This window comes from Plectropomus leopardus, chromosome 23, assembly GCF_026936395.1.
Source record: "Plectropomus leopardus strain MGB_pleo_1.0 chromosome 23, ASM2693639v1, whole genome shotgun sequence".
Lineage (NCBI taxonomy): Eukaryota > Metazoa > Chordata > Actinopteri > Perciformes > Serranidae > Plectropomus > Plectropomus leopardus.
The window spans coordinates 6,850,325-6,875,822 of record NC_142198.1 but is presented as its reverse complement, the minus strand read 5'-3'; the positions used below and the strand labels follow the sequence as shown (position 1 = coordinate 6,875,822).

At 42.8% G+C, this 25,498-nt stretch overlaps 1 protein-coding gene across 2 annotated transcripts in view; it reads right to left on the bottom strand.

Annotated features, from left to right (window-relative positions):
• Positions 1-17,787, bottom strand: part of nlgn2a (neuroligin 2a) — a 223,409-nt gene extending 205,622 nt beyond the window's left edge. Inside the window, exons 1-2 of one of the 2 annotated variants that reach the window (XM_042512113.2) lie at positions 17,150-17,786; positions 16,629-16,763 (exon numbers count right to left, since the gene is read on the bottom strand). The gene's annotated coding sequence lies outside the window, so the exon portion shown is untranslated. Of the gene's footprint in view, positions 1-16,628 lie in introns of both variants that reach the window. The other variant, XM_088073302.1, reaches the window with a different exon arrangement.
• Positions 17,788-25,498: the final 7,711 nt, after the last annotated feature.

The following is a 25,498-nucleotide window of genomic DNA, read 5'->3' as shown; positions in this document are numbered from 1 at the left end:
TACAATTATGTGTGTGTGCACATACGGCTGTGTGTATTGTAACTTACTATGCATTCAGTTTAGTAAAAATGCTGAGTGTACAAAAGATATTGCGTGTAAGCCTGACATTACAGCAGGTTTGTGCAAAAAGAGGCATTTAGTTAAAGTTTTAACCCTGTAGATTTTGCTTAATTTGTGTGTGTAATATATAAAGAATAGTGTTTGTTTCACACACTAATGCAAATTATAACTATTCAAATTACAAACTCTATTTGTTTCCCTTCCCCTTTGCAATAATCTCTCCAGGATGCTTTCACATACACTATTTCTCAGTGTAGAGAACCTGATTATATGCGAGTGGTGCCTTGCTCCATAATGTGACGCAAAGAGTCCTGCACCGCGGCAGCTACTCCATCACAGACACAGGCAGGCACATGAATGATGATTCCTGCTTTGTGCCAGGGTCTGTACCCATCATGCTTCAGTTTGAGATAACATGATAGACTGGATGTTGCTTCCGATTTAGTGTGTCGCTGTTAAAAACAAGGAGTGCTGGCAGCAGGGAGAAAAAATACTGTGAGTTTGATTCCTTAAAAAGTAAAAATAAAAAAACATATATACAATTAAATAGAGAAAGAAAAAAGGGGTAAATAAATATCAAACGCAACCATAGATAGGGAGTTCTAATACATGTTGGGTGGGAAGGGAACTACAGACATATGAGACAGCAATGAATAAATCCCTTCCCCCTGGTCTGATGCTGGGTACTTACAGCTGAGGTTTCGAGGCTGGCGTCAGCCGAACAGAGGTTTATGATGATGACTGGCTGCGAGTCATAATGTACCACCACTTCCCAGCTTCCAGGTTGAGGATAATGGTGGGGATTAAGGTACAGTAGGTGGTAGGAGGGAGGGTTTTTAAGGAATCATGCGTCATGACAAGGTACTCCATAGCTTGAGATAAGCTCCTTATATAAATCGTCAAGCAGTCTGCAAATACAAAGGTTTTATATGTATGGTGCATTGAATGTTACAGTTTAATGTGTTCTCTTTACAGGGAAAACTTATTTCCAAATTAATGCCATGTCAGTTAGTAGCCATAGAACACTGAATTCAAGTAATTTGGGAGCATCTTCAAACACATTCTGACACATTTACAAGCTGAAAAGAAGTTGTTGTTTAAACAAAACATTGTGCCATGCTTTTCAGGCATCTCACAGTATTATTACTATTAAAACTGCACTCACCAGGACATACACTGTATTTAAACTGTGTCTGAATAATAAAACTATGGATGTTATTCGCACTATGGCGTGACTTTAACATGAACGGGTCTAGCTAATGTCTGGTGTACTACTTATCCATACACAGTATATTTCATACAGTAGATGTCAGTCCGAGTGCCCCCCTTTTGGAGAATAAGGCGGGAATCTACAAGCTAAGCTAAGCAATCTGCTGCTGTGGAAAGGTCAGCAACAAAATGTATTTCAGCCACCTAAAGAAAAAAAGTTCCAACCTAAAAACATCAATATCAGTTAAGTGTATGCTATACTGAGAGTATTTTCAATGCTTTAACTTAATGTCAGACAGTGATTTTCACTGAGAAAAGGACAGCATTGAGACTCCATTGCGAAAAACAGAGATTAAACATCATTCATGCAGGAGCTGTTGGTCTACCCCTGCCTTGAAAAGTTATTTTGTTTGTGTGTTTGGACTTTGGTGTTTAAAAGGGTTAGTTTGCATTCACCAAAGTTACACAATAACACTAACTAACTAACTGATCAAAGCAGCGGTAGACCAGCAGCTGCTGTGTTCAGCGAGCTAAAATCACTGTTTTTTGTCAATGGAGTCTGGTGCTTTGACAAGAGCATAGATATGGAACTGAAGGAGTTAACGGCTTCTCTGTCAGAACAGGTTGTGAAAATGCTGTCAAAATAGCATCTGATGTCTATTATTTCTTAGGTGGGACTTTTTTAGGTAGCTAAAATACATTTTGTTGCTGGCCCCATCAAAAGCAATACACTATAGCTTCCATGTCAGCCTGCTTATCCAAACTGGGGGCATGCTGACTGAAATCTATGGTATGTAATACACTATGAATAAGTACCTCATACAACCCCACTTCAAAAACACTGAACTATCCCGTTAAGTCAACGTTGAGTCACAAAAATACCAGTCTGCTGTGAAAGCCCTGCACTTGACCCTATCATCCACCGCATCTTACACTCCTCACAGATTTGTCAGTCTTCATACGACGTCACTTGACTTTCTGTCGTTCCCTTTACAGTTTTTCTTGTAAATTTACAACTTTAATCTTAGAGAATCCCAGAGTACTTGCCCTGTCCATGACCTCTTTGCCCTAATCCTAACCACATCTGACCTCCGTGCATCAATGTGATGAGTATTAACCAATCACAGGATGCAGTGGGATCCATGATAACGTGTCGAAGAGATGAGCTTACGTTGCTGAATAGCTGCAGTGTGGTTATTTTCACTGAGGTACAAATAGACACTCCACAAAAGTTGGGGGTTTTTTTTGTTTTTTTTGCTTCATTATGAAACATACTAACGTACACGTTGTTTACTGATTGCTTTTGGAAGAGTACATGTACCATTGCAGCTCTAAAATCTGTAATTCTGCAGAACTGTGTATTAAAAATGTAGAATACTGTATTTCTATAGAAACTGGGATTACACAGGTGGTGAAAAGGCTGGATGTAAATAGGATGAAGCTTATTGACAAAGTCCTAGTAAATAGTCATTGTAAACAGGATTCTATTACAGCATATAAACACGCTGACTGAAGGGCTGACAGGTATGATAATCTCTGTAGACTCACTGCGGGGATAAAGTTGGGGTGGTGTTTAATATCTCCACCTAGCCCCATGTCACAGTGTTATCACTGACCTTGACTTGTAGAGCCCTTGGGAATCATTTTACTCTAATGCGTAAAACCACAATGTTTAACTTGTTCTCTGCTCAGCTCCGACTCTAAATCCCTGTCTGTCATGACTGACCTTGAAAACTGGCTTTGACAAGAGTAAATGTAATAGCATTTTAACTGTTGTACAGAAAAGACTCGTGAGTTGGATAGGGCACTTGGCAGATCAGATTATTCCCTAAAACATATTTACTCTTATGCTGCAGTGACAGCTATAGCGAAATATGCCCGAGGCTAGTAAGCCAGCATGTGTGTGTCCTTGTGTGTGTGCATGTGCGTGACAGGCCGAGCCATGAGAGCCACTTAGGCATACAGGAGTCCAACACAATGTGGTCAACCAGGACTCTCCTCCACAAACCTTCAGGCTCTCGAACTCATGTCAAATGTCAAAATATTAACAGCAGGTAATAGAAGCCACTACTGCGCCTCAAACTATTCGCAAAACACACACACATTTTGACAATTTGCTCCTGGCTCTATGATAACAAAAGAAATGTGTTTTCCCATTACACATACAAAAAGATGGATATACAGATAGATACCCCCATGGCGGACCCCATGAGTTGAGTCTCTCAAGTCACACATGGCAATAATATCTTCTGCAGAATATTTTTCCCTCAAGCCTCAGCAACGACCAGACCACATGAGCTGATAGGAATCCATTCAGCACCCCTTGGGCATCCTCAGCTCTTCTTAACCCTGCAGGCATTCTGTACCTTTGAATCTTCACTGTCTTTGCCTCTTTTTTATTTGCAGAAGGCCACAAGGGATGACACTACCTCCTGCAAGCTTTTATTACTATTATAAGAGCTATCCTTTCAGAAGGAACAGAAGTACCACTTGCAAAGGTGACAAGGAATAAAGGCTTAAAAATATGCAAAACGGTCCTGTAGTAACAGTTAAGCCAAGACATCTTTATCAGCCTTGTCACTTCTTAAGTCCTCTGTTGGCCTGGGGTGTCTCGTCCTATACACATGAAGTCTTTTAGTCCCTACAGCTTCAGGAAATTGTGGATAATGCGCTCCAAGGTTGACACTATATGGTCCCAAGGCCTCTACTGTAGTGCAGCTAAAATCCACATTTCTTATTTTCACCCCTACCCCTTGTTTTTCAAGTGCCCCTCTCCTCCTCAAAACCCTTCAAGACTCTAATATATCATTGTATTATCATCATCATCAATGGCGTTTACATGAATAGACACGACTATGGCAATAATGGTATAATCACAATTGCCAATGCCATGTGACATTTATCTGAAAAAGGATAGAAAAGTCAAATGCTATCTATTAATCAAACAGTCATCAAATAAAAATATCATCGTGTCTTTAACAGGTAAGGCCATTGGCGGTGTCTGTAGGCTCGCATTAACAACCCCTGCTCCTACATACCCTGCCGGTCTGCACTGATATTAGGCAAGCAGCAACCAGTGCTATAGCTTTTTGTTGGACGTAAGTTATTTTTTTCCATCGTATGCCATCAAAGAGGGGAATACAAGATGGAAATGTGTGCAGCAATGTTGCTACTGATTTCTGTTAGCACTCTGTCTGGAGTGAGCTTTTGAAAAACATTTCCATTTGGAGGACCATGTAGCACTAACACTTCGCCTGCCCCTTTATTCCAACAATAATCATAACCTAGGACACCCTAGCCCTAAATGGGTTCAGGGCCAGGGGTGAGGGGTGAGGGGTGTATTGGGATTGAGCTAAAAATATGATCCCTCACTGGCTTCCCTCACGATTGGTACCAGACAAAGGGTGTTGATGAAGCACTCTCCAGTGCAGACTGAGGCACCACAGCTGAGGGGCAAACCCAGCTGACTACTGTAGTGGATAAGTATATTTTCTGTGCCACGCAGGCGCTACCCTATGTGAGCTTTATTGTGACAAAGCTCTTGTCACTACACTCTCAACAGAAAATATTTTTGCTCTCTATGCATTACACTCTGCAGTTTGCCAAAGCATTCTATATTTAACGCATTTCCATGAGCGCACACATAGCTTCTGGCTCAGTAGAAATGCCTATGCCTGGCTGTGGCTCTAGCAGGAGACCTGGGGATAGGAATGAATCATGTACCGGGGAGCCGAGCCTTTAAATCAAGCCATCCACCCACACTGAATTGGACCGTAGATAACACATGTTCCTGGTTCGGATCCATTTAACACCCCTGAACACTCTGTTAGGCAATGATGAAAACCAGACAAGGTGCAAAGGGTGTGACGCACCATGGGACAAGGATAAAACATTATAGACATAAGGGAGGGTAAGGGTGAATGGAATTTAAGAGTGAAGCACGGACTGCTGAAAGGATGTCAGTCAGGAGATTCAGGGAAAAACATGGAACAAGGAAGGTATGGTAATGATAAAAGAGGGGAGTAAATGGAAAAGAGGTACAATGAAAGAGGCTCTGTTAAAGAACGAAGATGGGGCGGAACATGTTGAGAGGTTACAAGCAACGTAAACAGGAAAGAGTAAAGAGGCAGGAGAGAAACGGAAGAAATAGGCAAGAGGATTTGGAGGAGGTTGTTATAATGGCCTCCCTCCATAATGATCTCTGAGATCCTCCTAATTGGGCAAATCTCAGAGCGGGCACCCAGCACCCTGCTCTGGAGAACAGGTCAGACGGAGAGCAAGAGAGAGAGAGACGGAAGGAAGGGGAAAACATTTACAGACACAAGGGGGGTGCCATGAAAAGGTTGCGCTATGTGAGTCTAATGAATTGAGGGGTTGTACAAGGGCACCATTGACCTCCAACTCCCTGCTCCCTACTTTCCGTAATTCCTCCTTCCACACTCACCAGTTTTCGCTACCCCGTTGTAAATCTATGGGTGGCTGAATCGACTTTAATTTTGAAAAATACATTTGGCTTCGGATGATGACACAACTGAGGCTTACAGTGGCCTGGGGACCTTGTTTGGAACAGTGTGGCCAATGAAAGATGGCTCTGGGTGAGGGGTGTGAGAGAAGGGGAAGAGTGCTCTTTGAGGGCCTCTCCAGGGGACTAATTTATGAGCATCCTGATCAATGGGTTAATTAAGTGGAGAGAGGAGAAAATGGAGAGGGCAGGGGTTGGCCTGAGTGGCCAGTGGCAGAAAAGAAACGGGGAGGGTTGGGAGGCCAAATGGGAGGAGGTTAGGAGGGTGATGACAAGAAATAGACAGATTTTGGCAGGATGTGGAGCCAACTGTGGGAGTCTGTGCTTAACTAAATTGAGTGGGACCATCCAATAATTCACTGATGGGAATTTCTTCATGTTGGTGATGATTATGAGCTATCGGCTTACCTACCTGAATCAATACCACTCCACCTCTTCAGATTTGTCAAAGTCGTGCAAAATAAGATGTCAAGAATGCAATCCATGGGGCAGTCTTTCAGAGACCTTTGGAAAAATCAATTCAGATATTTACTTGTCAAAAAACATCTCGAAAGGAGATATAAACGTGTCGAGCACACGCATCAGACGCACTTACACACGCTTGCAGCTGTTCTGCCTTCCAGAATGTGAGGCACGTTCTCCAGTGAGAGGGCTAGAGCTCATCCTTTGAAATGTTTATTCCTTACAAAAGCAGAGAGAGAAAGAGGCAGTGAAAGAAACAGGGCCAGAGAATCCTGCTGACTCGCAGCCTTCTACATCGCCGCCCCCTTCTCCTATTCCCCTTCTTATTTCCAAGTCTCTGGAGTTTAAACCCAAATGGAAAGAGATTGTTTCATGTCGGCACCAGGGGAGTTCTGGTTGCTTTCTTCCCAGGTCCTCATCTTTGCAGAAACGCCCCCGTCCCACCACATTCCACTATCTAAAAGCTATACACGTTAACATATATCCCAGAAAAGCAATATCACCACTCATTAGCCGTTAGTCCTAGCATGTGATCAAGGTTACACTCCCTTACCCTGGCTAATTAAGGTGACAAGTGCTTTCGTTCTTCCTTTAATGGTGAGCAGCTTCCCTCTTTACATTCCACCTATACATTCTTGTCCCTTTTACCTTTGCTTCCAATACTTTTGCTCCTAATCTTCTATATTCCCATTGTGATCACTCTTGGCCTCTAAAATCCAATGTGTTACCACAAAATCCCTTTGCTTCTTTCTTACACCTTTGGTAAATTCCAGACAGTCAGAGGGGACACGTGAAGGGCACTGCACAGGGAAGATGAGTCATTTCCACCAAGATACTGTAGCCTGAGGGTAGCAGATAAGTGCACTCAATAAAGTTCGGTACAAGTCAGAACACTGACATTTATGTTCTCGGTGCTGTGAGCTGCCACTCGTGCGAGGATAGTCCACGAAAATCTGCTCGTGCAGGTTGTTTGGCCCAGGAGTTATCCGCACAGATTGGAATTTAGTCCCTCTTTTCCTGCTCCCATTTGTCAGAAGAGAAATTGCTGCAGCCTTGAGAGACAGTGTGAAGAGCCACAGATGAATGATTCAACTAACGCACATTGTTTTCTATGAAGGATGGAGGATACACATGCCGCATCCTTAAATATTAAGAGAAAACAAAGAGGAAGTGCCTTTAGTTAAAACAAATCAAAGGAGAAAGGCGTGCCAAAGGTTTTGAGGCGTTTGCTCTTTAGTGTGTGCACAAAGGCAGAACCTTCCATTGTTGTGTGTGTTTGTGTGCACGTATGTGTGTGTCCCTGTTCATCCCGGGGGTTAGTGTTTTCTTTGCTGATTGTGACAATAACAGCTACGATCATTGCCTGCTTGGCATCATCGAGCGCGAAAGTGTAACACTGCCATTCTGGCGCTCATTCATCACTGTCGCGCCTCTGCTTTCGTCCCTAACCGGCACAGCCGCACACACAAATACACCCAGAAACTAGGAAGAGCCTGTCAAGGAGGAGACATCCTAATTCACTATGTAGGCTTATTCTTTTCATTAGCGTCCGCCATCACGACAGCTAAAGCCCAGCAGCCTAACAATGCATCAACTGGAGCTCAGTGGCATACAGAAGTACTCGAAACGCTCCATTTGTTTTGAGGTGCAGAGGTTGAGGCTCAATTCTTTTGAGTGAGGTTGAAGAGGTGGCATGCAACTGTACAAGCATGCATACGCCCAACACATCCACTCCTCACCAAGTCATAGCAGTAGTGGAGGTAGTTGCTGAAAACATCCAGAGCTCCTCCAGGCAGCACTCAAAGCAGCAGTGACCCCAGGGAGATCGACCGCAGCGACCGGCATCCTCAAGTGTCGCCATCAGCTGCCAGCTCTGGCCCTGCCTCAAACCCAACCACCACACCCTGCCGTCACTTAAGTAAACAGATGGACATCAAATGGATAACGGTACGGGACAGCCACTGGCTATGCCGCCGCGGAGGCTCATTAAGTTTGACTGACTGAGGCACCAGAACAAACCAGCGCAAGAGGGTGAAAAAAATGCTTTATAACAACCCTCATCATTATACAGTGCAGCCACGGTGATAACACTCCAGCATGTTGGCCAACACAGCAACTACTGCTGCTGCTTCCTTTGCCAGCATTACCATTCAACCGGTCTTTCTCTAGCTAGTTGTTAGGGCTTCAGCTGACAGCTCATACTAATATGTGCGGCAGTGTGTCAGCCCATACTAATGTGTGTGCAACAGCAGGGAAGAGGTAGCATATAGCAGATGTTAAGAGTGCAAAATAGAGATGGTGGTGTTGTAATGTGGCATCCCTCTCCCTCCCTCTCTCTCCCTGCTGTACAGTATGCTCCTTCACAGCTTGCTTCTCTGAAACACCTTCCTGTTTGCTCCTCTACCTCTGCTCTTTTCCATTTCTTGTGACAACCGCAGCCACTTGACTTTCCAAGCACATCCTCTCCTCCTCTCTCTGAATGTGTCTGGGGTAAGAGGGCAGGGATAGAGGCCTGCCTACCTGCATGTCTCCAGACCCGTTGACCCCGGAGCTTGTTTGCGATGCTGAGGGTTTACTGTGGAGTGCTCGCGAGGATGCGGCCACTCCTGACCTTGAGATGCTGTCAATACTATAACTCACTCAATTTTTTTTCTGCGTCACCGTCAATGGCGAAATGTAACAGGCCGTGCGTGCCTGTGAGAGAAAGATGCACTGCAATGAATAACACGGCGGCTCAAAAAGACGTAATATTAATCTCCAAAGTTAAGTTGCGGCGAGATTTGTGTGTAAAATCCCTCGACTATGAAAAGGATTGCAGAGGGGTATTAAGGACAAAAACAAAGCGCACAGGTAGAATTCCCATGGATGCACCAGAGAAAAACGGGAAGTCACTCAGTATGCTGGAGGGATCAGCTGCACCGTTCAGAGCAACATGGATTCCGACTGTCAGTCAATCTGATTGGTCAGAAAGCAGGAGGTATTTAATCCTGGCTGTTGCTGACTCCAGTGCTGTTGATTCCATCAAATCTGTATCACACTTACTATTCGGGACCTGACTGCAACACAGAGGCATGAAATCCCATTGTAGCCTCTATTATGAATGGAATTGTTAAAAAAAAAAAAAAATCACTCAGCAGTGGTTTTAATCTTTGCAGGTTTTCAAACTGTCAGAGGGAATGTGGAGCTGAACCAACCTGTCTCACTCCAGAGAGGAGGTAACAGTTCGGAAGGTGTTCTGGGTGGTTTCTCACTGTCTCTGTGCCTTCCTTTGGCTCTTATCTCTTTGAAGAAAAGAGGAGTAAATGTTCATTGATCTTGGCCGGTGGTCAGTGTGTCTCCAGCAGGGAGGCGGTAGGAGTGGCGATGTGAAGGTTGTCGCTGCTGCTGACTGGAGACTCAAGGAAGCGAACATCAGTTTTTTTCTTTTCAATCAAAATGTATCAGAGAGGGTTCGACCTTGATGTAACCTTAATGAGCCCACGAGGGACACGACGGGGCTGTTCGCCTCTGGTTGACTGACGACATGGGCGTTTGAAGACACGCGGAGGAGACGGAGGACGGGATGTTTGGAAGGGAAAGAGACAGAAAACGATAAGCAGGGACAAACAAAATGCTGCAATACAGAGAAAAGTAGGAAGGCAAGAGGAGAGATGAAGATGAGACAAGTAATGGCTCTAACTCCTCGTCTTCATCTTGCACCCCGGAGAGCAAAGATCTCATTCAACAGGCTCAGACAAAGGAGAGGGATGGGCCGCTGTGGAGGGACTGTGGGAGACCAGTACTCTAAGAGAATGGCAACAAAACAGACACACTGACAAGCTGAGCAGGGAAGACGGAGGTACTTTGCTCAGAGGACAATCCTCAACAATATAATTTATCTTTTACCTTCAATAAATCTAAAATAAAGCATGCAATCACTACCACATATGCAGGAAAATACAAAAAAATGGATATCCAGCTGCAAAAATTGAAGCAAATAAAACATGCTAATTCTTAAGTTTGCTTATTTTAAATGGGATAAATATTTGGCCATAATGATTTCATGTCAGGATTCTGCACAGCATCAGAGAATGTTGTTTACTGGGCTTTATCCTGAAGGGAAAGAAACTGCAGCCTCCAGCAATCTGGACATTGCAGCAGTCGATATGATGATGTCAGTTGTTTTTGTTGATTAATTTCTAGCAGTCTTAATATACATGGACACATACAGGAGTACTCATACAAACCAGTGAAAATAAAACAAAAAAGCTTCAGGTTTAAAATCTTTGCGGGGCTTATCCTTCCAAAAAGATGCTGCCATAGCAACGACACACACTCCTCTGTGGAGTCCGCCACAAATGGATGGAGAAGAGAAACAAATGCAGGAGTCGTGTAAAGCTGCAACGTTTAGTCAGTGAATCAGTTTTTGGACTGACAGAATATAACCAGCATATATTTTGATAATAAGTTGATATATATCAATATTTTATCAATAGAAACATCAACATTGTGATATGAGACTAGATATTGTCTTAGATTTTGGATATCAGAAAATCTTAAGTCTTGTCTTTTCCCTGTTTCAAAGGCTGCATTTCCATAAAGTGATATAATTTTTTTCATTATACATTACTGATGATTATTATTTAGATTGCACTGTGTAAACACTTTTTAAAGCACTAATAGTCAATCCTACAATATTACCGCAATATCGATATCAAGGTTTTTGGTCTAAAATATTGTAATATTCGATTTTCTCCACTGGAGCATGCCCTATAATCAATTAATTGTTTAAATCATGTTCAAGCAAAATTGAAAAAAAAAATGAAATATGAGGATTTGCTGCTTTCCTTGGTCTTATTTTCCAATGAATTTAATATTTTTGGCTTTGGAAATGCTGCTTGCAAAAACAAGAGCTGTGTCCGAAACCGTCCCCTATCACAGTTATAGTACATTATATAGTGTGTTTGCATTTTTTGTAGTGGTGTCCAAATTCTCTGCTGTTAATTTCATCCACTATATAGTGCACTATAAAATACCCACAATGCACAGCAAATTTAAGTGTACATACAATGTACACTACATTCAACTCCAGTCTACTGCAATGCAATTCGGTCGTATATTTCCGGGGGGAAAAAAAATTCCAATGTAGTGCCCGAAATCTCGTTTGGTTATTCCCTATATAGTGCATTATTTAATACACACTACATAGTGAATAGTGAGTGAATGAGGGGACGGTTTCGAACACAGTTAAGATGTTTGCTGAAGTCACTTCAGACTCCAGGACATTGTAACAGGCTTTTCTCACTGCTTTCTAATGTTCAGGACACTAGGGGCAGGTGCCAAATTCATTATCTTATTACCATAGGATTTAGGTCAGTACTACTGAGTAATGTTTCACATTAAATCAATCAATGTCTAATTTTGGTACTCGAGAGGACATGAGAGAGTGAGCCACTTTCCAACTGCGACGTGGCCACCGGAACTGATCATGCCACACTAGACAATGGAGGACAGAACAAAATGTTGCACTGCAGCGCCAAGTGGAAACCTCCCCTAATGGCGTTTTCCACTTGCACACCTCTTGCAACAGATACACTCTCATTTTAATCTATGCAGCTATCTGTGCCGGCTCTGTGCAGGCTCACATCTCAGCTGCGTCTCACGGGCATATCCACAACCCTATTTTTCCGACAATACATGCGTTAATGCGAGGTTGATGCACAATAAAACTGCACTGAAAATATATTTATCTACATTTTGCAGCCTAGGCGAAGCAGAGTGTGCCGTCTCTGGAAAGACTCAGAGAGCAGCACACTCTCCTTTGGTTGTAATCCCACCAACTTGCTTCATTTCTGTCCAGCAGCTGAAAGACTGGACTATTACAGAGAGAATGAAGTACTAAAAAAAGAAACTCTTGTATACTGGTACCAAATTCCAGGTATTAGCACAGGTATCGGTATTGGTATCAGTTCACATGTGAACGTAACTCCAACACTATTGTAGACCAAACAGTTAACCAATTAATAGAGAAGAGTGTAAGATTTAGGAAAATTTAGTGGCCTCTAGCGGTGAGTGGTTTCAGATTTCCACCTGCTGAAACTTCTCCTGGTGAGGATTTCTACAGAAATTGTTGTTCAGGTGGGTTTTACTGGGAGCCGGATTATCTACAAAGGTCTCCTCCACTCCAAGACAAACTGAAAAACACTGAATAAAGGTGTGTCACATTATAAATTAGTTTTTCTTTGATGATGTTTGGCATGTCAGAGACTGGCCATTGGCACCTCTTAATATGTGCTACCCTTTTTTTAATTTAAGATCAAGATGTTCAGGAGATTACCAGGAACTGAATTAACCGCAAAGGTCTCCTCTTCTCCTAAGCAAATGGACCAGGTGATTGAAACTGCTAAAAACACTAAATAAAGCAGTTTTGCGTTTAAAAAATACAGACGCTGCTCATTGTGGAGGGGAACTACGATGATGGATGCAAAACTACAAATGGCCCTAACTAGAGGCAGTGTTTGGTTTTTCTGTTCTGGGCTACTGTAGAAACATGGTACTGTAACATGGCAAGCTGCGTAAACAAGGACCTGCTTCCTCCTTCAACTCATTCTAGAGTAACGAAAACACAGTGATTCTTATTTTTAGGTGACTATACACTCATGAATGCATACTTATTATGTTCTATTTCTGTCAATATATCCACCTAAATCCTACACACAGAACATTTAATTGAGAATATAATCTACATATTAATCTGTAACAAACATCTGTTGCAGCCCTAGAGTCATGCCAAATATTTGTTATAAAAGAATACTGTCTTTGGCGGAGGAAGAAGACAGCCCTACTTCATTCAAAGGGTAGAGAGCAGTAGCCTACACATGACCACAAACACATGGGTGATTACATGGGGAGCCTGGTGCTCGAGGGAGAAGGGGAAGCATATTCCTATTGTGAACAGCTTGTTGTCAATTACCAAGTCTTGCTATATAAAAAAGCATCCATTGTGGAGCTATTCTGTTTAATCAGCTTTATAGAGAAGCTGAGAAAAACAGGGTTTGGTGATGCCGTTTAATAGTGACAAAGATGCAGTCACAGCAACAGGTACGTGTCATAGAATCTGCCAAAATATTGAACATGTACTCAAAGAAGTAGTCCCAGGGAGACAGAATACTGTTACTTCCATAAATTCAGTGTTCATTATGAGTGTGTCTGCTCTCTGTCACCTTTTCCAAACACATCTTTCAAATGTGCAAACAGGTTCCTCAAATTATTCAATTTTCCATCAATTATACAGCAGCTTACTGTACAGTTTGTCACATTGGAATCTTATTCTCACAGCCGGGGAAACAAAATTATGCCAGCAGTCCTGAAAATAAATTTGTGCGCCTTCAAAGCAATAACTGACACACATACTTCCCTTCCTCAGCTCTTCGTAACAGGAGGGAGATATGAACAACAGCGCCTCCCCGAGGACCTGCGTGTTCAGCCAGCCTCGGCTTTACTAATTCATTTCAAGTTTGCTAAACAAACATTTCAAATCACCGGCATTCATCAGACGAGTCTCCAGCTCTCCAGTCAACACGTCAGCTGCCATAATGCTTAAGATTCCTCACACAGATGACACCTCTCACCTAAAATTAGCAGAGACTGCTGTCATCTCCGCAGTCAGAAAACATCCAAACACACTGGGGGACCTGCTGTCACCAATTTATCCACAGTAAAAATAAATAGTGAGGGATAAAATTAGCCGTAAATGGAGAGGTAGGGACCTTTAAAGAACTGTGATTGTGTGCGATGTGATGGCTATTTCAAAGCACCCTGTCACAACACTAGCCTGCATCTGTTGACTGCTTAGCGACCCACGCTAGGAGCCATCAATCTAACCGACAATGTGCTTTGAACGCTTCAGCCCCATCTGCCTCCAGCTTTGCTGCACCTTGCCCAGGATGGATTGCAGTGAGCAATGCTTTCAGGGGTCTGCATATAATTTTGGGATACACAAAGAGATTTTGATACACTCCCTGAACAGATTAGAGTCAACATCTACTTGGAGAAAATAGTGTAGGTGTCATAGAAGCAGCAAAATATGTCAGTGCATGCCACAGCCTCATTTACTTTACTTTTACTTTATTACTGATTTTGAATTAATATAATGTTAATTGTGTCGTGTTTATATGTATACAGGTAGGTTTAGTAGGTAGGTAGGTGAATAGAGATAGAAAGATCAATATAGGTATTGATACATAATAATAAGTTTGCTTTTCAGGATGTTTTGGTCCCCAGACTTTGCTGTGGAGTGAGTTTCACACTAGTCTTTGGCAGAAGCTGAAGCGGCTAAGCCTCCGAGATAACATCATCTTCTATCTTCTTCTTCAAAAGTCATCAATTTATAGCTCATAGCAACTTAATACAATACAGTCTCTGGCTTTTGATTGATATTTTGTGTTGGGAGAAAATGTTGCACATTTGCAGTCTGCTGTTAGCGCCATTAGCTTGTTTCCTATATCATATGAATGCCACTGTCACACTGAACATCCTGCTGGGCCCATTCAAACTGTAAAACTTTTTGTGAAAAACAAAACGAATTGTCAAATATTCGTATTTAATGATCCAATCTGATTCCACTGGCATAATTCTAAGTTGGGTACAGCCCTAGAATAGAATATGTTTGTATAATATGTACTGAATGAGTGAATGTAATGTGTGTAAAATGCTTTTTTCTTTCCTTTGTGAACTGCTTTGGCAACATTCTTATTCATGCTAACAAAGCTATTTTAATCGAATTGAACTGAACTGAACTGAACTAAAAAAAACTAAACTGAATTGAATTTAACTGAATTAAAGAAAAAAATGGATAAATTCTTGCATGAATAATGCTCACATTTTACACAAAGCTATGTGTGCAGGCCTTCTTGACAAGGCAACCTGGATTTTGTGTTTTGTGAGTAAGCCACTGAACAAAAAATTGATTAGAATACACTATAATGCACCTCTGCCAAAATGTCTCTCCCTTTTCTCCCATTCTATGTACACATTTCTCAAACACACAAAGGCCTGCAATCACTCTACATAATACATTAACATGCCACCTTTATCCTCTTAAAACATCTCCACAGGTCTTCAAAATTTCCAGCCAGCCACCATCCAGATAAATAACAACACCTGTGTGACAACATCTATTTAGAACAAGGACAGTTGCACATTTCCCCCCTGTGCATCCATTAAAATGCTCTCCCCACAGAGGAGATGTCCCTATCTGCTATATAGGGCAGGCTGGCTGCCTAAAACCAAGGAGAGAAGCCGAGCTGAGCTGAGCTGAGCCGAGCTGCCTTCCCCTTCTCGTCGTGCAGATAAGAACAGAGGTCTTCTTGTCCCTGCTGAATTCTATCATCTAGCAGGCCCTGCCGATCCGAATGCCCCACAACACCAGCCACAGCATATAAATGCGCCCCATTCTTCGCGTTGTGTGTGTGCATCCATTTGTGTGTCTGTGGAGGGGAGCATTTGGGGGAATATGTTCTCATGGCCATGGCGTTTCCTGGGTCTTTTGAGTATAAAGCCCCCATGAAGATCATATTAAGTTGAAGGATGATTTTAACTGTTGAAGGGGGACCATTGTGAATCATTTCTATCCTTTCTGCAACACAGGCTGGTTTGCTTGTAAAAATCCCCCTCTCCACTCCAATTCATTTTGACCATTATTCCAGACAATACACAATTAAAGAAGTGCACAATGATCACCATATGTGCAAGGACTGATCCGGCATTGGTGCAATCTCAGCAAAGCACTTTGATTAATAAGCTACAAATTCTGCATGTTACGAGGACAGAGGGACAAGCTCAGGCTGACTGAATAGCAGCCTCTGTTTCTCTCAGTCCACCAGAGGAGTCCAAATCCTCATTAATGGCACACAGGATATATCCTGAATGTTATGAAGGATGCATGAAGTCAGTCACAAATACACATCCATGCAACATGCAAAAACATGCTGCAAAATCCAACAAAAAACAAAAACAACTATTTGAGTACAAAATGTCATTCATTGCAGACATGTTTTGGACAACTCTAAATGCATTTTTTGCAGTGGTCTGTTGACAATTGTCCATTAATTTTCAATACATTCATATAGTAAGACCAGTAAACATAAATGTTTGCAAAGAAAAATCCCTCACTTAACCCCAAATTGCTGATTCTGATGCTCATTTCTTTACCTTTTTTTTCACTCAAGGTGTCAGACATCCCTTGAGCATACACACACACACACATACACACACAATTAAAAATGCTAATTCAATGCACATACGGAGAAATTATCAATTCAACCACCCTTTTCAGTGTTTTCAGTCAAAATCATCTCAATACAAATCAGCATTAACAATGTAAACCTCAACCTACCTGTTAATTTGTGATCCACGGGGGCTGGTGGGGTGCCAGATTCCAACTGATGGGGTTTTTTCCTGAGATTTCTCCTTCTCCTCCTCGTCCTCTTCACTAAACCTTCCTCCAGCAGCGAACAAAAAGTGCTTGTTTCTTAAAGAAAAAAAAACAAAATCAAAAACACCACCTTCAAAATGTCCCCCGACAGCACTATCTCGTTCAATCCAACCGGGCCGGCAGGTGGGACTTCATGACTGGAGACAACGACAGTGGACACTGAATACCAAAAATAAAGCTGCTCTACTGCATTACACACCACATACAGCGGGATATAGTATGATTCCCCATCCGAGCAGGCAGCCTCGGCTCAGTCCCTGTCTTCTCTAGCACGCCAATATTTTAATTAATTTCCCTGCTGACAGTCCGGTTTGCCTCGGGAAGAATGTCTGTTTTTGTAGAGGCCTTAATACGACAAAAAAAACACCGAAATAACTCGTGTCTGCGGGGTCGGAGCAGGTTTGATAGCCTGGAAGTGTCACCTGTGTTGACCAACGGTCGCAGTTCCTCTGTGTTTTCTGGCGTTTTTCTGGGACGTCGTCGATAAATCCTCAATTAATCCCCTCAAGGAGACCTCCGACACCACCGGGCACCGGTTCAAGTCACGGTGGACGCTTCGGCTCCTTTCACCTCGTCTCTCGACACAGACTGCGCGGTCCTCCGGTAGTCTTATGTGGAAAAGCTGCTGCCTCCGCTGCCGCTGCTGCCGCTGTGTGGATGCCGTGACCGCCTCGGCTAGCTGTCGCGCGCTCGCGCACGTGCGCAGCCTCGCAAGCACGCACGCTCGCTCCCGGCGCGTGACGCGCGCTGCAGTGTCCTCCCTAGCAAGCTGGTCGCCTTGGCAACGCTTTCCTCTGACCTCAATATGGTCGCTTTTTTACTAAAAAATGTGTCGCGTTCACCTCCGTCTCTATTCAAAGGCAGCACGTGCGCAAGTTCACTCAGTGGTGAAAATATGTATCAATCCGCAGAGGATATCACAGGATATAGGTCTCCATCTTCTCCTGCAGAGATGTGAAAAATTAGTGCTGAGGAGTTTCATTTTTTCGGCATCCCTCTCCTCCTCTCCTCTGCTCACATCCAGCCGGGCAGATCTGCATCAGCATGACGTCAGAAGACGTTAAAGGGATACTAGCCCTTTTTTTCCATCCCCTCCCTTCACCTATCCCTCCATCCTGCATCTTTCCTTTTCCACTACCCTTTCAATATTCACCCAGTGGTGGAAAAAGTATGTAGTTCCTTTACTTAAGTGAAAGTACTAATACCACACTTTGAAAATAGTTTGTGAAAGTCCTGCACTGAAAATGTTGCTTAAATAAGTATAATCAGAAAAATGTGCTTAAGGTATTATAGTATAAAGTATTAAAGTAAAAGCAACACGGGTAGAGTTTTTTTTTTTTTAAATAGTTGGCAAAAAATATTCTGTCAATTGTCTAATTGATTTACCTACTAATTGTTTCGGCTTTACCTGTATAAACTGTTTGGTAATTTCATTTATAACAAAACTTCTTTTGTATGCTTTTTGTTTGTTTGTTTTTTGTTCAAAAATCGTAATTTGTAAAGTTACAAAAGCTGTCAGATAAATGGAGAGAAGTAAAAAGTATGATATTTTCCTCTCAAATGTAGTGAAGTAAAAGTAAACAGTGGCATAAAAAGAAAATACTCAAGCTGAGTACTACAACTTCAAATTCCCTCAGTCGTTGCCCTTCATCTCTCCATCCATCACAGTTTACCCTTTCAACACAGAGAGCGTGTAATTCTCTATTTCTGCCTGTTAATCCCTATAGGAGGCTAAACATGTTAATCACTGAGGGATAAATATCACAGCCGTATTTTGAGTGCCAAATGGGGTATTAAATGAATTTTATAGTGATACCACAGGAGATAAAAATGATATACAATAAGATTAGCTTGTGCACTCACTAATCAGCACTACGAGTCCCTTTTGGAATATTATACAGATTTTTTGGGGTGGGTTGCTGACTCCACCGCCTTGTACGTTTATTTATTTGATGTTTTACTTTAAGGGATACTAACCATCTAACATCCAGCATGGCTGAGTCCCTGATCTCATCAATGCAGATGGTAATGGCTGCGCGGTGGCAGCACCTGCTCCTCTGGATGCAGCATAGGCCACATGTCTGTCTTATTACCAGGGTCGTAACACAGCCAAACATCTGCCTCAGTCACTCTCCCACTGCAGAGCCATGTATCCAGAGCTGGCTGCCAGGAATTCCCTGCTCACTGGATAAAAGTCACCTGGAAAAAAACAGCCTTTGAATTACGCTCAATCTTTTGCTTGTTTTCATGCTGCTATGTGCAGTTACTTAAGCTGAAGTTTTAGGATTTTGCTGTTGCCCTAAACCAGTAGTGGAAAAAGTATTTAGATCCTTTACTTGAGCAAAACACAGCATTTTCACACAGTGGTATTGATATACCACCACGTGAAAATGCTCTGTTACAAGTTCCATTCCCGCATTGAAAATGTTACCTCATTAAAAGTAAGTAAGGAAAATGTGCTTAAAGTATTTAAAGTAAAAGTAGCCAGTGTAGAACAATTTTAAAAACCGACACACAGACAATTGCTCAAAATCATTTTTTTAATAGAAAAAACACCCAAAACCTAAACATAATAGTAACATAATAGTTGGCAATCAATGTTCTGTAAATCAGACAATTGGTTAATCAAGCAGTTGTTGCAGTTGTACTTGCATATACTCTTTGGTAATTTGATTTCTAACAAAACATATCCTATCACTATCATAAAGTGAGGTAGTCAAAAGCTCGGCCAAACAAAAGCAAAGCATGTCTGCTTAAAGGGATAGGAAAAATTAAAAAAAAAAAAAAAAGTTTGTGAGTTCAAACCTCTGTGGTTGCATTTTTTTTTAATCGAACACCCAAAATGAAAAAAATGTCAAAATAATGTGATACAATGTTGGTCAGAGGATCAGAGGGTTCTGAATTCAAATCTTAGAATAATTTACAGTAAATGAAGAGGTCAAATACGCCAAGATAACTGTTCTAAGTTTACTTGCATGGTGGTGTGGCAGGTTTTATACCAATGCAAAGGGTGCTCACGTCAGGTTCAAAACCAGTTTGCTCCCAGCACAATTTATTTATTGAAAGGAATAAATAAATTGTGCATACAGACAACTACAAAAGTAGACAAAAAGGGAAATAAACAAAGGAACCAATAAAAATAAATACAGAACCAAAACAATAAATAGTGACTAAATATATATATATACATATATATATATATATATATATATATATATATATATATTATATACCACCCCATGATCTCATTGTAGAGGAGATTTACTGCCTCACATCCATGTGCCAGTGTTCATTCGCCTCACCGTTCAAACCCCAGGCAGGGCTGCTTCTCCACTCGCGGCAAGCCTGCCTGTCGTCCATCAGCCAAAACATCATGTCGGCCCGTTGTGCTTTTTACCTTCGGACACATCCGGCTACCTGAGGGACACAGATGAGGCAGAGAGAGGGGGAAGAGAGAGATCGCTTTGGGGCTACCATCTCAGCTATCAAGACAAATTGTCTTTGGCGGTGGATGTACATTCCCCCAGTGATATCCCATCAGGCCAAGGTGAGGAGTTAGAGGGCCTGTGTGTGAGTATGTGTGTGTCTTCATGTACAAGGGTGATGTCCTACACTTGATAGACCCTAGCCAAGCATCAAAGGTAATAGCCCACCAGGGAGACCTGACAGCTGAGCCCACAGCAAGATCTGCACACACACAACTCCTTGCCGTTTGTCACTGATGGACTGCATCGATAACAAACCCATGGATCATGACGCACACAGTACCTTTTGCTTACCCTGAACACAGATAAAACACACACACCATCCCTCCGTGTACACTCCCAGTTGTGATATATATGTTGTGTTAGAGGTCAGTTTGCCACTGTGGAGCCCCAGGGGGAGCTGCAGATCTGTGGAGAATTCCTCTGTGCTGTTTATGTACATTCTCATTCCTCCAGAATATAGTGCCTGATTAGCACAGTGCTACACATAAGCCACCAGTCAAAAGGCCCTTTGATGTGGCCCCGGGGTCCTGGGCCCCTGCAGACGCTCGCCTCGGGCTCTTTTTGCTTATCTTTCAAACAGCTCAAATTAAACAGAACAAAGGATGTGCACATAAAGGGGCACATTGTCACATATGTGAATGCAAATACATATAAACATGTTTATACACATGTCCATGCAGCTGTAAGACATTATAACACGCATGAATTTAATATATTCCATTAACAACGGGCTGCTACATCCTGCGATATTACAATCAAATAATTTGTTTGCTCGGAGGTGTTTGCAATAATGTGTCATTGCAATCTCATAAAGCCATTAACCTTTCTGTCTAAGGCACCCACAGTATGCAGAAAGCCCATTTTCTCTCTGCCTAATTTACTTTTGATGCAACCTGACCTATTGAGCATGCCCGCAAATCCCTTCTGCTTGCAGACTGAGAGAGACCGCGCTGACACAAAGATTGAAATAGAATATCAGTCAGTCAGTCATTTTCTGTAACCGCTTGTCCTCGTAAGGGTCGCGGGGGGGCTGGAGCCAATCCCAGCTGTCATTGGGCGGAAGGCGGGGTACACCCTGGACAGTTCGCCAGACTATCGCAGGGCTGACACATATAGACGAACGACCATACACACTCACAATCACACCTAAGGGCAATTTAGAGTCATCAATTAACCTGAGCTGCATGTCTTTGGACTGTGGGAGGAAGCCGGAGACCCCGGAGAGAACCCACGCGGACACGGGGAGAACATGCAAACTCCACACAGAAGGGCCCCCGCCCGGACCGAACCCCGTTCCAACCGGGATTCGAACCAGGGACCCTCTTGCTGTGAGGCAACAGTGCTAACAAATAGAATATCAAAGAGAAATAATTATTTTAAACAAATTTTTAAAGGGATAGTGTCGATTTTTTTGGAGTAGGGTTGCATGGGCAACACATCCATAGACAGTATATTACATATACTACATGGCGGTCGAAACGTCCTGAATTTGGAGAAGCAGGCTGGAGTCTGACGCAGAAGCTTAGCAATGTACTGCGGTGGATGGAAACCTGCAAGAAGACATATTTTAGCTATATAAAGAAAACTTTGACCTAAACAAATGAATATCAGTTGAATTTATGCTATATTGAGTATTTGTACTGCTTTACCTTAATGTCAGTTAATGCAAGTGATTTCAATAAGGGATTTGGAGCCGTTATATTGCTCTCTTCAAAGCAAAACTCAATTGAGAAAAACTATGTTTTGACATTACTGAATGCAGGAGTTAATGGTCTACTCGTGCCTCAAACAGGGTTTTTTTTTGCATTATTGTGTGACTTTGGTGTGAGTTCAGATTCACCAAAGTCACACAATCACAAACTAACTGATTAAGGCAGTGGTAGGCAAGAAACTCCTGTGTTCAGCGAGAAAAAATTATTGTTTTTTTCAATGGAGTTTGATGGCCTTGACAAGAGCACAGATGGGGAACTGAAGCCATTAACAGCTTCCCTATCAAAACAGTCTGTCTGAAAGAAAGGTAAAGCAGTGATTATACTCTTAAAATAGAATACATTTAATCTGATTTTGATTGTTTTAGATGGGACCATTTTTAGGTGATTAAACTATGTTTTGCTGCTGGCCCCCATCCACAGCAGTATATTGCTTCGCTTCCATGTCGGACTCCTGCCTGCTTCTCCAAACTGGGGGTGTGCCATACGCCATCTACTGTATGTTATACACTTACTACGGATAAGTATCCCCAGCCTGTTCTCATTACGAACTTGTAAAATAGAGCTGCTTTGACAGTGCTTTTGGTGCAACTCAGAGACACCAAAAGGCACCTTTTGCATGCATATGAAAAGCCGCTGGACAGTGTCACGTGAGAACCAGTCATATATATGCTACTATCACCAGACGGCACCTGCAATGTCCACATGAAACGCGGCAGTGATGTGGTGGGACAGTGTCAAGTTGAAGAGATGCCAGTAATAGCATAATGTAAGGCATGTGAGGGCACCTACAGAGTGGGCAGGAACAGTGGTGGTTGGGACCAACAAACCACAGACTTTCATGTGGGAGTCTGGTGTTCGCTTCCCATCTGAAGGTGATGGGGTTTTTTCTACACCTTACCAAGTACCTCCTCCCCCTAATCCTAACCATCCATGCCAGCATGTGCCATTGTTGACATGTTGCCATGTGCTCATGTTTTGGACGACTGCATCATCCCACCAGGTGTATTTGTTAACATCATCCCCAAATGTAAACAGCAGACAGCAAAAGGATACCTAAAACTTAAAGAATTGATGTGAAAGTCCACTGGAAAGCGGTGACGTGTGATGAAGTGCAAAGCAGCAAAATGTGACAAGTTGGAATGAGAATGTATTGGGGCCTCATGAAACCTCAGTCCAAAAAACCTAAACTATCCCTTTAAGAACGTTAGTTTTGTACACACTCACCTGTGCACACATGCATGTTACACACATCGTTATTATACCTCAGTGGTAGAACAGGCCGGCAAAGATGTCATTCCAAATAGCTGACAAAACTCCAGTGAGCAGATGCCAGGAGCTTTTAATTCACAAAGCTGTTTGGGGGAAAAGAGACTGGGCTTTAGCACAGTTGGATGCTAGCTTGCCAGGAAAGGCAGAAAAACGGTGTGGCACAAATATACACTTTCAATGCTCATTCTCCGCCTGTTCCTGTTCCTGCAGCACTGATTATCCTTTAACTACCTCGCACTCATACAGCACGACACCGGAAGCTCAAAATCCCCCCCTTGTGCCCTTCATCTTGTCCTCTGCATTTTCACCCTTACACCTTTAAACCTTCTACATCACACCCTGTCTGAGTTCCTTCCCCTGGTTTACCATTCTTCATTTCTAATATCACCACTCGTAATCTTTCTTGACTTCCTTGTAGCTTCATATTTATTCTCCCCTCTCTTTCCCTCATCTCTCCCTCTACTCTCCTGCCCACCACGAGGCATCTGCCCTCCGGGTCGGTAACCGGTGCTCTTCCATCCTCGCTTCGTTCCTCCTCTCCTGCTCTTTACCTCCTGGCATCCTGTTTTGCACTCTCATCACCGCCAGGTTGGGTTTGAGCCTTGTGTTTTAGTGTCGTTTTAATGTCTAAATGTGTTGTATGAATCAGGTGTGAGAAAATGATAGCTTCAGTCGGATGTAGTTTAATAGAGCTTCAATGACTCTTAGCAGTAAACATGGTTGTCAGCTGTCAGCAGGCCTGGCGCCAGGATAAAATGATTGAGGGGGCTGTTAAAAATACAGAGGAGACAGTTTTGCATGCATTTTTGGCCATTAATTATCCGAATGGGATAGGACTGCAGGTGAACCTGGGCTGGCTCCTCAGTCCTGAGATCGTCAGACACCACGGTATTCTGAGGCGGAGCTGGAGGCAGCTGTGGACCCATTCTGATAGCACTTGTTGTGGTAAGTTCCACGTCCTCTCCAGCTGGTGGAGCTAGCTCGGTGTGGGGTAACTCGGCCTTGGCAATATTTTTGCCACGGCTGGAGCTACTGGCCTCCTCAGCTTGGGTTTCTGTAGTTTGTACCATCTTAGAAAACCACTTTCGGATATCCATCCTGACCTGGATTCTGTTTACAGTTAAGCATGCAAGATAACATTAACATCATTTGAACAACAAGCTCACTTGGGTTTCCTGGCTTTTTTAAACATTGCCTGCTACACACGTTATTTTCCCTCCCACCTGCACACACACAATAAACAGCGCTGGTGATGGAGACCAAAACAAAGCTAAAAGGAAAGTGACTGACTGGACTTATATCATCAAGTGGAGAGATACATGGCTCCATATGAAACCCCTCGCTGCTAAATCATTTATAAATTCAAGGTCGTGTGAAAAAAGGTGAATTTAATGTACAGCACACATCTTACACGTAGGTCAAACCAATGGACGACTGCCAAAAATCGAGTAGCAATCTTGAAGATGATGAACATCTCCTAAGTGAAGCTAATACACCACACTCCTCCAGCTCATCTTCCAGCAAATCTCTCCCAATGGACTTCCAGTGGTTTCCAACATCCTTTCTACCTTCCCCCCCTCATTTTACATCCTCTCCCATGTTCGAGTAATCCTCCCTTTTCACCTTCTTTACTCCTCCTTCTCCTTCTTCACTCTCACCTCAGCGAGAGTGTGACCTTGTGGTGTTTGGTGGTGATTTCCTTAGCATGCTCTTGACCTGTCTTCCCTTTCCCATGCTCGTTCAGAACTCACCTACCTTGCAAGGTTACCACCGCTTTCCTCTATCAATTCCTCCCTCTCTGTTTTCCTATATCTCTGCTCTTCAGCAAGCTTTTGGCCCCTTGGGGTCTGGGATCGTATCCTTCTTCTCTGATCTGTAGCAGCAGGGAGCCTGTCGATTAAAGCAAAAGTAGCTCCACTTGCATCGGTTCCCATTGTACGCCCCCTCCCTCGTTCTGTCTATATAACTCCCCCTACCACACACAGATACACACACACCATTAACTAGAGTGGCATCTGCTTTTAATTGTACCCATCTGAGCACTGGCATAGTCCCCACATCTATGAATCGGCCACTGCTAATTGCAACGCCACATGTCCCATGGATGGCTGCCACAGTGAGGAGGAATAAAGAAGTAGACCTGCACAGTATGACTTTGCATTTTTCATGACTTTCTCTGCCCCAGAAGCTTTAGGTTTACTGCCTTGTGATCATATATGCACATGTAGTCATGATTAACATTAATAGGTTCATATGCCATGTCTGTCTTGGCCTGTTGTGTGTGTTGGTGCGTGAGTGTGTA